This window comes from Paramormyrops kingsleyae, chromosome 17 (genome assembly GCF_048594095.1).
Source record: "Paramormyrops kingsleyae isolate MSU_618 chromosome 17, PKINGS_0.4, whole genome shotgun sequence".
Taxonomy (NCBI): domain Eukaryota; kingdom Metazoa; phylum Chordata; class Actinopteri; order Osteoglossiformes; family Mormyridae; genus Paramormyrops; species Paramormyrops kingsleyae.
In genome coordinates, this window is record NC_132813.1 from 2588442 (window position 1) to 2601130 (window position 12689).

General features: G+C 47.5%; 1 long non-coding RNA gene across 1 annotated transcript; it reads right to left on the reverse strand.

Moving 5' to 3' along the window:
• Positions 1 to 7216: 7216 nt before the first annotated feature.
• On the reverse strand, positions 7217 to 12440 carry LOC140579038 (uncharacterized). The gene is made up of 3 exons (XR_011983274.1): positions 12057 to 12440; positions 9237 to 9281; positions 7217 to 8928 (listed from the first exon to the last, which is right to left on the reverse strand). It is a non-coding gene; the product is annotated as an uncharacterized lncRNA (long non-coding RNA).
• Between the last annotated feature and the right edge of the window lie 249 nt (positions 12441 to 12689).

A 12689-nucleotide genomic window follows, 5' to 3' on the forward strand; every position in this document is an offset into this window, starting at 1 on the left:
TTTTTTCCCTGACGGATTTCTTGGCACATTGAAATTGCTCCTCAGGAAGCCACATGGACAGCCAACAATTGAGGAAAGCGGCATTCACACTGAAATAACGGTTCTTGTATATAAAGCACCGATCTGTGCTTTGTTATACGTCAATGTGGCGGAAGACCTTCGGTACAGAAGACCTTGACTATGTAAAACTGTTGGCACAGAAGAACTTCATTACCGAAGACATTCATTATAGAAGACCTTCCTTACAGAAGACCTACAGTACAGGAGACCATGACTATGGAAATCCTTCAGTACAGAAGACCTACCCCACAGAAGACCTTCATTAGAGAAGACCTTTAACCTTGCTGTCTTCTCCACTAACCCCTAGTCCTGCTATAAATTGAAGAGAGGCTGCAGTTGGAGCAACTGGTGAGAAAGTATAAGATTCTTCCAATAGAATCCATCATGAAGTCATGCTTCTCAACCGAAATAGACCCATGTCCGTGGTCTGTCCTTAAAACCCTGGAGGTCAGAGATGGCCTTCCTGAGACGTAGGTGTCTTTTGGTGCCTCAAATGAGAATATCAGTAGCAAAAGCCTTAACAATGCATGAAGGTGGAATACCTAAAGTAACAGACCGCCTGTGAAGGATCCTGCCCCAACCTGATGAAGACGTTTGTCTAATGGGAAATAAAGCAGAGTGATGAACAGTAATATGCCGACAGAGTGACAATGAGGAGGACACGCCAAAGGAGGATGCAGTCATATTCTATCTCCATCCGCTGGCGCTCGTTGACGGCACGTTTGTCAGCATCTGCGAGGTACTCGTTTGGAATGAGATAACAAGCTCGTCTCCTGAAGATGATCTCTGACGGGGGGGAGGGGGACGACGAGGGTGGAGCGTGATGCCAGAGAATTAATGATACGGCGTCTTACGGCTGAGGGGAAAGTTCATCAAAATGTGACAAACAAACAAACGAAAACTCCTGGTGAAATGAGTCACTCTGTTGTCTGTTCCCTTACCCAGAATCCTCTTATGTTATGCTGCTTGATTATATTTAGTTTGAAGGAAGCCCCAAAGCATTCCTTTTATGTTGCTTATTTCAAACCAGGCACAATTTCTCTGTCCTGGAATAACTGACACCGTGTCACTTCTCTCCCAGCATGGGCTTGTTTGTTTTCTCTGTGTCACAGGGAAGGAGAGAGGCTGTCATGGGTAGTGGCCACTCTCACGTTTCACAGACGAAAGTGTCTTTATGGATCCATAAATTCATTTGCCACAGAATGACGGGCTTTATAGCATGATGGTCTGTTGCTGGACAGAGACCGTGATGGAAAAATGCTTCAAGAAAGTATGTTTTATAGAATGATCCAGTGATGAAACAAAATGACCGTGAAAAACTAAAATTTAAAAAATGGGTACAGAATTATGGGTATAGTTACATGTTTAGATCTCAGAAAAATGACTGTGGTGGTAATTAAAGAGGTTTGAAAAGTACCGCTCATGATACAACCATAAGTGTCCTTCTGACAGAGGTTTTTCTAGTTTGTTGGTATAATGTGTTGGGGGAAGTCCAGTCCATAATAGTGGGTGAAATCCTCAACTACATTCTGTGTCCGCGGAATTCATCAAAATCAATACTGCTGGCCTCAGTCCAAACATTTTCTCTCACCCGAGCTAATATTTGTATATTTAGCTTGGCTCGGCGTTTGATCATATGGCCACGAGGCATCGCTGTTTACAGTATTCTGCAGGAAGAGAGAAAGTCACAATAAGAAAGGCTGAAGGGGGAAAGGCCAGATCTCTGGACACTCGATGACTGCCGTGACTTAGATGCAGAAACTGAATCGCCCAGAATGATCCAGAGACTGAAACTGGGAAACTCAGCAACATGCAAACGAAACCTGTGAATGCTAAACAAAGTCGTCTGGATGCTACAGGGACAGGACCTCAGGACACTGAGGACGTATCCCCCCCTCCATTGTTCTCTGGCTTTATGGTTGTTTTCCTTAGGCTCATGGGAGGTCTACTTACACAAAAATGTTCTGAGGGCAGAATGAAAAATGACTTGTTTGGAGAGAGAACCAATCAGATTGTAGAGGAGGTGGGTCCTCTACAATCTGATTGGTTCTCTCTCTGAACCAATCATTTTGCGTTCTGCCCTTAGAACTTTTTTTTTTCGTAAGAAAAGTTCCCATGGTCCTTCCTTGGTCTCCCTGCACTAACCCTCTTTGGGTGAAGGCCATGGAACTTCTCAGCTCCAAGAGATGGATACAGTGCAGAGGTATAGTGTCAGCAGCAGAGTAGGCCGATGAATCGGGTGTCACGGCAGATGGCTGGGGGCGGGGCAGGGTGGGTTTGGGACAGTTGGTGGAGGGAGGGCAGGCGCTTTCCGGGGTTAAACAGCAGCACTTACTCCGTGTCCTAATTGGGCGACATTGATGGATGAGAGATTCCCTGGACCATGACGGGACGATGAACGGGGGCTTCCAGAAGCTCTGTTGGACCCGCGCCCCCTCCACTAAGCAGTGCTGTCATTTGCACAGCAGCAGGCTAACCTGGAGATAAATACACACTTCACATGTCCTCACAAGTGCTACTTCAGGAGTGTCATAATCGCATTCTAGAACAGGACACCCAGTGGCTTCTTCCAGCGATGACGCACAATCTAATCTGTGTCACCCAGCCTGGGGGAGGGGGTCATCTGAGTATTTGAATAGCTGTAAATGAACCCGCCCCCTTAATTTTTATGCCTACCGCTTCTGCGTCGAACTCATTGTTCTCCTTCTTTAAGAGTTTGCAAACAAGAGCGCTAAAATAACCTCAAGTGCTGTTTTGTGAATAACGTTCGGAGATCATTATTGCCACTATTATAATAGCTTTTCATTCTCTGGAACATTCTCAGTCGCGCTCCGCGGAAAGTGCGTCCCTCGCGCTTGTGTCCCATTTTCAGATTTGTGTCACCTGTCAAGTCGGCGGTAACGCTAATAATCACGGGAATAATAATGGTAATATTTTTGCTGCAGGTAGTGGCTTTAAGAATTATGTCTGTATTTGTGACAGAACGGAACGTGCTCTTTAAACAGAGAAATATGTTGCTGTTAGGTAATCAGGAACTGTTTGGTTCAAAAAGGTTAATTTAGTGACGATCAGACGAGGATGACCGATCATTACTAGCGAGTGAGATAAGAATGACCGGTATGCGGCGGGATGGTAGATCGGCCATCTGCGATCTCTTTCTGCGCTGTTTGCTATCGAAAGGTCTCCCTGTCCCATAGGCCTATATATGCCTCATGTAAATAGGCATCTGCTGTTTCCATACCAGCGAGCTCTATCTGGTCAGAAGGGGTGTAGACTTAGGGGGGAATTAGGAAGAGTTGCATAATGTAAAAATGCGTAGCTTTCAACAGCCTGTATAGATATTCGTCTGCAATAAATTAAAAAGTTGTGGAGCGACTGCGTCCGCGGTGGAGCGCGGCCGACCCGGGGATGACCGCCTCCGGCGCTCCTGCTCTGGTGGACCCTGGGGGAAAACCTGACACTGAGCTGAGGAGGAAGTGGGGAGTCTCAGGAGAAACGGGGGGCGCATTGCGTGCATGTTAAAAATCACAGTGCCGTCCCGGGACAGAGAGCGGATCAATTTCCAGGAGCCTCGGAGAACTGCCAACGTGAGCTTAATTAGCGGCGAGTCGCCCTAATGAATAAGCAGCGTCTTGGCGGGGCTCCGGTGGGAGGGGCGAAGGGAGAGCTAAGTGACACGCAAGCAGAAACAGGTGCGTCTATGTCATGGGCTTAAATTAGGAGGGGTTGTCATAATCAAAACCAGCTAATACAACCCCCCCAATAATCATGTATCCCCCTAAATGGGTGGAGACCCCAACCCCCCCCCCCCCCCAATGTTCAAGACAAAGTAACTCCCTTGATCTGTTTCAATTTGGAAAACGTAGAAGTTCATTAGGAGGAAGGGAGGATGAGAGATGGAGTGAGGGAGGCAGAGCAAGAGGGAGAGAGAGACACACACACACACACAATACAAGTACTAGAAAACACAAGGAAGACAAAGTTGAGGGGAATGTAAAGACAATGGCTGAAGACCAGAGATCTAAGTATGCATATTTTGGACATGGCTGATGAATGGGGGAGAGTGATTGTCTGGTATAATGTGGGCAAAGCAAGGATGTTTGTTAGGCAGACCGTAATTAAGGGATCAGCTTGTTAAGATTCGGGCGTGTCTCTAATCACACTGCCCAGTACTAGTGAATGAAGTGAAATGCACTCCCCAGCAGAGGGTGCCCTAGATGGCTGCCTGTGTCGCCTAATGGCTGACGCCATGTGTCGCTTTATTATCGTGAAGTCTTTGCTGCCTCTGTAGCATGCGGACAGCGCCACGGAGCATCACGCCTATGTTTAAACACGGTGCTTATTCAGAGATGAGGTCTCTGCTGGAAACTTGAGTTCCTCAAACAACATGAAAAAAAACCCACTTTACAGGAATGTTTTGTGAGCGGGGAGGAGGTAAGTGGACGGTGGACGTCACGGCGAGAGGTTTGGCCCCACGCTTGCGGCTCCTATGAAGACTGACCTATAAAATGAAGCTCTTATGTCCCTCAGAGCCCCATTACCACCACGGTTCATTAGTGTTGACGACTCGCAGATTTTAAAAAATGCAGAAGCGTGTTTATTAAAGCACCAGAGAGACATGGACTCACACCACCATGCAAAACCACAGTACGCAGCCAAGGCCTCTGAGCAGTCAGCACCTGGAGCGTGAGATGTTCTTCAGCTTGCAGGATAGGAGACCTGATTTTTTTTAATGGAAAGTGGGTCACTCATCACCTGATTTGCGGCCTCCTAGACCTCCCCGACCCCCAGTATCCTTCAGACATGGGTAGCCTTCTCTAGTTTGGCACTTCTTATAGTCTGCCACTAGGGGGAGACCTTTTGGGTTTCTCCAGTTTGTTGGAGGATATTTGAACAACACGCTGCCGACAAGGTACAAACATCTGTGCATGTCTGTGCGTGTGTGTGTGTGCGTGTGTGTGTGCGTGTGCGTGCACGCGTGGCTCTGCCAGTTAGCCTCGCAGGTAGCGCCGACCAGCTGTCTGTTTGCTGTTGGATGGCGGATGCTCCATATGGAACGTTTTGTCAAGATTTAGTCACCGTTTTTATGAGTCGGAGCCCAAGCGGCCCCTCCCTCGCTGCTGAATGTGTGCCATGGGCGGTGTCGGGTGTCCTGCCCCCCGTCCGACCCGGTGCTGGGCACTGGGCTGCAGTGCGAACAGAGAGGGGGCCAGCCCCCCCCCCCCCACTCTCCCTCAGGAATGGCTGTTTACCCCGTTAATCCTGACTAGAGAACAGTGGCCAGCTTTGCATCACATCCACTGGTTTTCAGACGGGGCAGAAGCTGACTTGTTATTTCAGTCCATTTGGTTTGGTGAGCCCCCCCTCCCCAACTGGGAGGATACCTTCACTGATGGGGTGGGGGCTTGGTTTTAAACGGGCATAAAAGGGCTCTTTAAACAGCTTTATTTGTACATCCAAAATGATGTATAACTGATATAAATATGGTCTTGTCTACGTGGGTTGAGAGGGAAAATAAAATGAAAGTGTAGGAAACCCTTTATATATATATAAACCTAATCTTATATATATAAATTCAATCTTATACAACAAACGATTTCTGATTTATGTTATGTTTGAAATGAGGTTCATCAGCCGGTTCTGACCGGCGACGGCTCCGTTTCTCTCTTTTATAGCCGTGAGAGCACATTCCTCCATAGCCTTCCGTTCCCACACCGCGTAGCTTCCTGCCGTTTACGGCCTTGGGCGGCAGACGTATTTACGGCCCGGTGAGTTTCTCTTTCCCGCAGTGAGCGGCTTCCTGACTCTGAGTGATTTGCACGCGGTAACCTTTCCTCCATAAACTCGCTGCTTGCCACGCCGAGCTGAAGGGATATTTCATTACCGAGGCGTCGGACGTATAAAATGGCTCTGGTGCTAAAACCTCTAGGTTTCCGTGGCAGCGGAGATATTCCAGCACGTCACTGGGCTGGGAGCTGCTCGACCATAAGCAGGGCTCATGTTTTCTGTGTAAGTTAGTACATATATCATTTGTCAGTATCGTTTTTCTCCTGAAAATAGTAGGGCTTTGCGCACACTAGTTTCTCGGGGACTTAAATGTGATTAATCTGCTACATTAATTTAGCCCCTGACAGACATACAAGCATATGAGCTGTAGAGAAGAATGTGGAAAAAGCCCCTTTTATCTGTGTTTTGTTCCCAGGCGGCCATCTTGTCTGGCGGTTCCCAGCCGTGAAGTATATAGTGGAGGCTGGTGGGTGACGCCAGTGTCTCTCCTACGAGTGTTTGCCTGGGACGAGAAACAAAGACGACAGCAAGAAAAGCCAGTGTAACGATGCCCGTGTGCTCTGCTGATGGATTAATGAGGCAGGAAGAGAGAGAGAGAGACATTAGTCTGTCCAGATGAGCGCTAGCAGTCGAAACGGGGACAGATGGGAAGCGGAAAGGTGACTTGGGAAGTGTTTTGCAGGCAGGTGGTCTCAAGGTATGGGGGGTGCACAATATATAGGGTGGTGTGGGCCATGTGATGTCGTAGTGTGGACGTCATGCTAGCTGCTGCAAGTCATAGCAATTATTAGCAATGCTAGCAGCACCGATGTTCCTTACAATGTTTTTCAGCACGGAGCTCGTTGTCTGAACCTAAACCTCAGCACTTTGAGCAATTTGTGAGCGATCGAGTTCCCCCCCCACAGCCAACCGGTAGGTCAGCCTTAGCTCTAAAGTAAGAGGGTGGGTGGACAAAATGAATATCATGATAATAATCACAGCGATATCTCTGAAATGATATGTTACAATATTTATTAAAGTATTGGATATCTGACTCCATTATGTTCATGTTTTATAAATGTTTTACAGCGGGAACAGCACGCTTTAGTGATTGTATTATTGACCTTGTGCAGGTTTAGACGATATTCTGGCTCTGAGTCATCTTGAGAGGTACTGTATGTGGAGGAGCTCTGTCAGAGGAACGTCCGAAAAACACATATAAACCAAAACAGAGAAACCTATAAACATTTTAAACTTTAACAAATACAGCAATCCCTTCGCATTCATCCATTCAGCTAAGTTGCCAGTTGGCCATGAACAATTAAATGGGAATATTTCAGATTGCAGAAATTCGCAGAGGATGCGTGAGCCAAAAACAACACTGAAAATGATTTGGATCACATAAAATCATATAATATAGAAATATTACTAATACGTAATATTTGTAAGTGTAAATGCATACTATAACTTTAAATGGATACGCCACACATCTTTGTCTCAGTAACCAGTAAGTTTCATTGTTTGGCTGGTCTGCACAAGCATGCAGCTTACAGGACACATCACTCTGCAGCACTAGCAGCCGCTGGAGTAGCTGGCAGCACCACTAGCGTAAACGGTATAGGATGTATACTTGTGAAAGGGTCTCTTAGAGTGACAGGTCCAGGAAGCTTTGGGGGGGGGGGGGGGGGGTCAGCAGCGGCCCTGGCCGCCGTCTGGCCCGGTGAAGTGTACCCCCCCCCCCAGTGAATCCTGATGAGCTCTCCGGGCTCGGATCCAAGCCGGATCGGATCACTTCAGAACTAATTCACTCCGACAGAACATTAATCATCGGCCTTTCGAGATTCCTTAAGGTGACTGAAAACCAGCTTCTGAGGGGAATTAGGGCGGGAAAGGTCCGGAAGTCCAGCTGCGCGTGAGGCTGCTCCGCTTACAGAGCGCGCCTTTGTCTTACGCAAGAACCATCACCATTCTCTACACGTCGGAAATTTTGTTTCCCCCCATCAGCGAGAGGTTCATCTTCGCGCTGATGGAGGTGCGTTATAAACCAGGAGAACGGCATCCAGTTGACAAACTAGCTTTCCATCTGGTTAATCGTTGCCGGAGCCATATTCAAAGGCGTCCTTGCCGAGTGCTGTTTAACACCTTCTCTATGATTATGTGTTTTTAATGGGGCCCATCGCTGCATGATTTATTTACCATAATGAGCATTAAGCCAAAGACCAAAAGAAGTCAACGTCATGCAGAAATATGTGTTCATAAAGACCGGCTACATTTGGACCATTGTGTTAATCGCAGTAATTCTGCGGTAATGAGAAATAAAGTGCTTTTATTTTTGGTTGAAAAACGGACGGGCGCTTTATAATCCTGCCTGAACGGGCCGAATGAAGGGCGTACACAGCTCAGGACACCATAAGACACAGTGTGTCGCCCCCTAGTGGCCCAAATCCGTTTTCCGTTCAAGGGCAGTCAAATCCTGCCGTGCATAATTGCTGAGTTTGGGACAAAATTACTTCAACTGCAACTCCCCCCCCCCCCCTCACCGGGGCCCTCTTCTGGCCCCCCAGTTGTCCCCCCAAGATGGCAGACCTGCCTTCGACGTTGTTGAGAGGTGTTGCATCACACAGACGCTCTTCGTGCGTGATCTGGTCCGGTGTCGGGGGACGGGACGGGCATCACTGCAGTTTCTAGGTGTCCTCTGGAAAGTCGGCACTTGGCACCTTCACTGTGGCTCCGTTCACCGCCTCCTGCTCCTGCTGGCCTGAGACTCCTCCATCATTCCTAGCGGTAATTACATTCAGCTTGTCCATCTTCTTTTACTGGAAAATGTGGACAATGTAATGGAATTAACCTTCAACAGGATGCAGAATTAATGGAGTGTAGGGCAGGAGCGGTGCAGCCATGCTGAACGAACACTGTTTACCACCTCTCAATTCACCAGGGGGCATAGTGGTTAAGATCTGCAAGTTTCAAGTTGAAATCCCGGCTGTGGCACGGCTGCTGTACCCATGAACAAGGTGCTTCTATTTGTGAAAAACAGGAAACGCCGCTGTAGCTGCACTTTCTGCTGTTTTGATGTGGACAGGAACAGCCCAGACGTCCTGCCTTCAGAACCAAAAAAGGGAGAAAGACAAAATAGAAATGAAACATGGGACAAAGAAAGAGTATTTAAAGCTGAGAAATGCGCACTTGTTTCGCTTCTTGGATTGTTTCAGTAGAAAAATATGAAAGCGACTCATCGCTGATTTTTACTGGATGAGAAGGTCAGCTGGGGAGGGGGAGGGGGGGGAGGGAGTTCCTGGGCTTTTGCTGAAACAGGGAGAATCAGCCAAGGACTGAATTAGCCAGCGAGCGCAGTCAGTCAGCACCCGGTGACAGGAGGGGTGGCATGAGTGAGAATGAGCAGCACTCACTGTTCACTCCTCAGGAAGACTGCAGGCCAGGGTCCGTTAGTCTGTCTGACAGCCAGACAAGGAAGGCGTGAGGGAGAAAGAGAGAGGGAGTGAATGAAGGTCTAGGATAACACACACACACACAGAACTGATACAGACTCAAAGGCGTACATCTGTGCTACCAGCCAGGAAACTGCTGTTATGGAAGCTTGCTGATGGATCCCCATGGGACTTGAGCCTATGACGTTATGGTTACAAGTGCGTCACACATGGGCAGCCCCCCCCACTGTGTATTTATCTAAAACAAAATTAAGTGATAAAAACAGAAATCTAATTAAACCACGAACATGTCCCTCACTGCCTCGTCAGACACGAAGGAGAAAATTGGTCACATTTGTTTTCATCACAAAAAGCAAAAGAACGAGATACTGAAAATGGTCAATTTGACGAGGAAAAAAAAATCCCGTCGAAGGAAAACAGCTAAATCACTTCTGAGCTTAAAAGTTTGAAATCTTCAGGGTAAAATCTTCAGGGAGCAGCCCTGCATCGCTCAGGGGAGTGTGGTCGATGCATTGATTCGATCGCGGCTGTTTGTAGACAGATTTCGCTGACGATGGATGCTGCTATTTTCACCGATTTCGTGACGGTAAAATAAGGAGTGTAAGAAAATGACAGAGAAAACAAATCAGGGTGCAATAAAAGAGGCAAATCTGACGTTTTCCATGCCGTGTTCCACGGGAGCATGGACACGGGCACTGATCACGCGTGGGCTTGGTGATGACACAGTACACACATATTGCGTGTTCAGAGCCTGTGGGACAGGACCTACCATGAACCAAACTGCACATTCCAGGTTCAGGAAGTTTTAGGAAGTGGTTGCAGCTTGAGATGTGCGACATGGTTACAAAAGATTCCTGTTTCAGGAGTTTATTAAGTGTTCGGTAAACAGTCGGTTACACTATCCAGTGAAAATCTGACACTTGGTAACACCTTAACTGACAGGGCATAAATAATAATAGTAATAACGTGGTTAGTAATGAAGCACAAATCATAAACAAATCAAGAGAAAAATATAGTTGCTACATGACATCAAGATTCATTATCCATGAACAAACATGAGATCAGTATTCAACTTGTGTTATTAACTACTTGTTGCTTCAGTCGTTAACAAAGGTTTACAGAATTCACAGGTATGGTAACAAACATAGTAACTGCTTGGGATGAAAGATGTCACAATTCATTAATGATGAACAAACATGAGATTGAAAAAAAACAAGACAGTAAGCAGAATAATGACATACATAAACACCATGCAATGTAAACATTCCATGTAAATATTGATAGTGTGAACAGTCACACAGCGACACAACCGTCTGAATTTGAGGTCCACTGGTCCTTGGGACGGGCGACACCCCACTCTGACCGTCCAATAGGAAGGAGCCTCGGGTGCACAAAAAAATGGAGACAGACAGTATCAGCGTCTCTGTAACGTGTGTGAATGGCCTGTGTGTGAATAGCGGTTCACATTGCAGGCGGCGCTCTTGCTTAATTAGACTGCCGAGATAATTAGAAATCTTTCATTACTTCACACTAAATGCTGTGACAGCACTGGTGAGGTTTATTTGATGTACCTGCATTAAGCCTATCAGACGCTAGCCTGGAACCCAAGTGCACGACATCATGCCAAGATCAATGCCTGGGGGCCTGTTTGTTGTTTCTGGGGCCACACTCAAAAGCTCACTTCAGGGCCTCCCCCCCTCCCCCCCTCCCTAGTGTAGTGACTGTTTGTGGCCAGGAGGGGGCCCCTCACATGAGGATTGGGTAGTTGGTTATACGACTGGAATGCAGAGATGCTGCTGAGCGGGATGCACAGAATCCACGGATCACGGCTCACTTTGAACTGTAAAGTTGCGAGAGAAATGTTTACTTTTCGCTTTGCGTTCCTCTGAAGTTTGACAGAAAATCACTGTGGCGCCTGTATGGGGAGGGAAAAGCAAGCAGCGGTAAGCTGAGATTGCTTTCTGAAGCGCTTACACCCAGCGCGGTGGTTCCTGAGCGGCCCGCTTGCCCGCTCCCCCATGTGGCGCCTGCCCGCCTGCTTCCCCGGCACTGCGGGAGCACCGTCTGACTGTCTGAGCCTATAAACTCTGTGCCCTTCTCTGAGAGTGACTGCCGCTGTGTGCGCTGGTGCTGTGTACTCGAGTTCCGAGCACTGCTGGTTTTCCAGCCTTCCTTTACCTGTCAGTCAGGTGTGAAGCCTCTGACCAATCAGAATCAGTAATTATTAAACTAACTACCTGGGAGAACTGAAAACACGGCCTGGATTTGGAATCGAGGTCCAGAGTTGAAGAACCCTGATCTAGCTGATGTAGGCCTCAGCTAAACTCTGAGCTCTGCCTCATTTCCTACCTCCTCCTAGATCATTCCATCCAGTAGGGGGCCTCGTAAGGCTCCTTTGAAGAAAACCCGCCTATCTCCGCCACTCATTAATAGAGGTGGGGGCTCTTTGACTCTCCCTGATGGACTGCTGGCTAAGGATTTCCTCTTTGACAGGAAGATCAGACACAAAATGATGTTTTAAGCATTTAGTACACAAAGAATTCTTGTATTATAAATTATATAATAGCATGATTAATATTTTACTGATATTTATTAATATTTAATCAAATTGAGTAATAATTGTTTGTTGAGTGGACCTGTTGGCCTGGTGCATGTGATCCTGCACTTTGGAGGTTGAATAAAAGGGAGTTTAAACTCTGGCAGGACACAGAAGCCCTTGCTGTTGATCTTATTCTGACAGCGTTGGGTTTTCTGGGCGGGGCATCCCATGCTGTCACGTACCTTTAAGGAACTCCACGGGCCTGGAAATGTGCTGCTATTCCCTCCGGAGAAACACAGAGGCAGGAAAAGCATCCGTAGGTCTTCATTTGTGCTGGAGAGTGCAGCATACGGGGTGCGCCATGCAGGGGGAATGTGAGTGATCTGTCTGTCGTGGTTCCGCCTTCAGCGAAGCCCGATCCACAGAGCGAGAGCGGACGTCTCCCATCTGGCATTTCTGCCAGTGATGTCTCTGCCTTGCCACGCTGTTTCATCCATGTTTGAGTGTCACTCTTGCTTTGTTGTCTGGGGGGGGGGGGGGAGGTTCTCTCAGAATGCCCCTATTTCAGTTTATCTGCTGGGTGTTCTGTTGTTCAAGACTTCCCACCCCTCTTGTTCTATTGTTTGGGAGTTCCAGTCACTATCGTTCTATTGTTTGAGACTTCCTGTCTCTCTCATTCTGCCGTTATGGATTTCCTGTCCTCGCTTTGTCGTTTTGGGACTTCCTGTTCCTCTCATTCTGACTTTTGGGACTTCCTGTCCCTCTTGTTCATTTTTTGTGACTTCCTGTCCCTCTTGTTCTATCGTTTGGGATTTCCTTTCTCTCTCATTTTGTCTTTTGGATCTTCCTGTCTCTCTCAGTCTACTGTTTGGGAG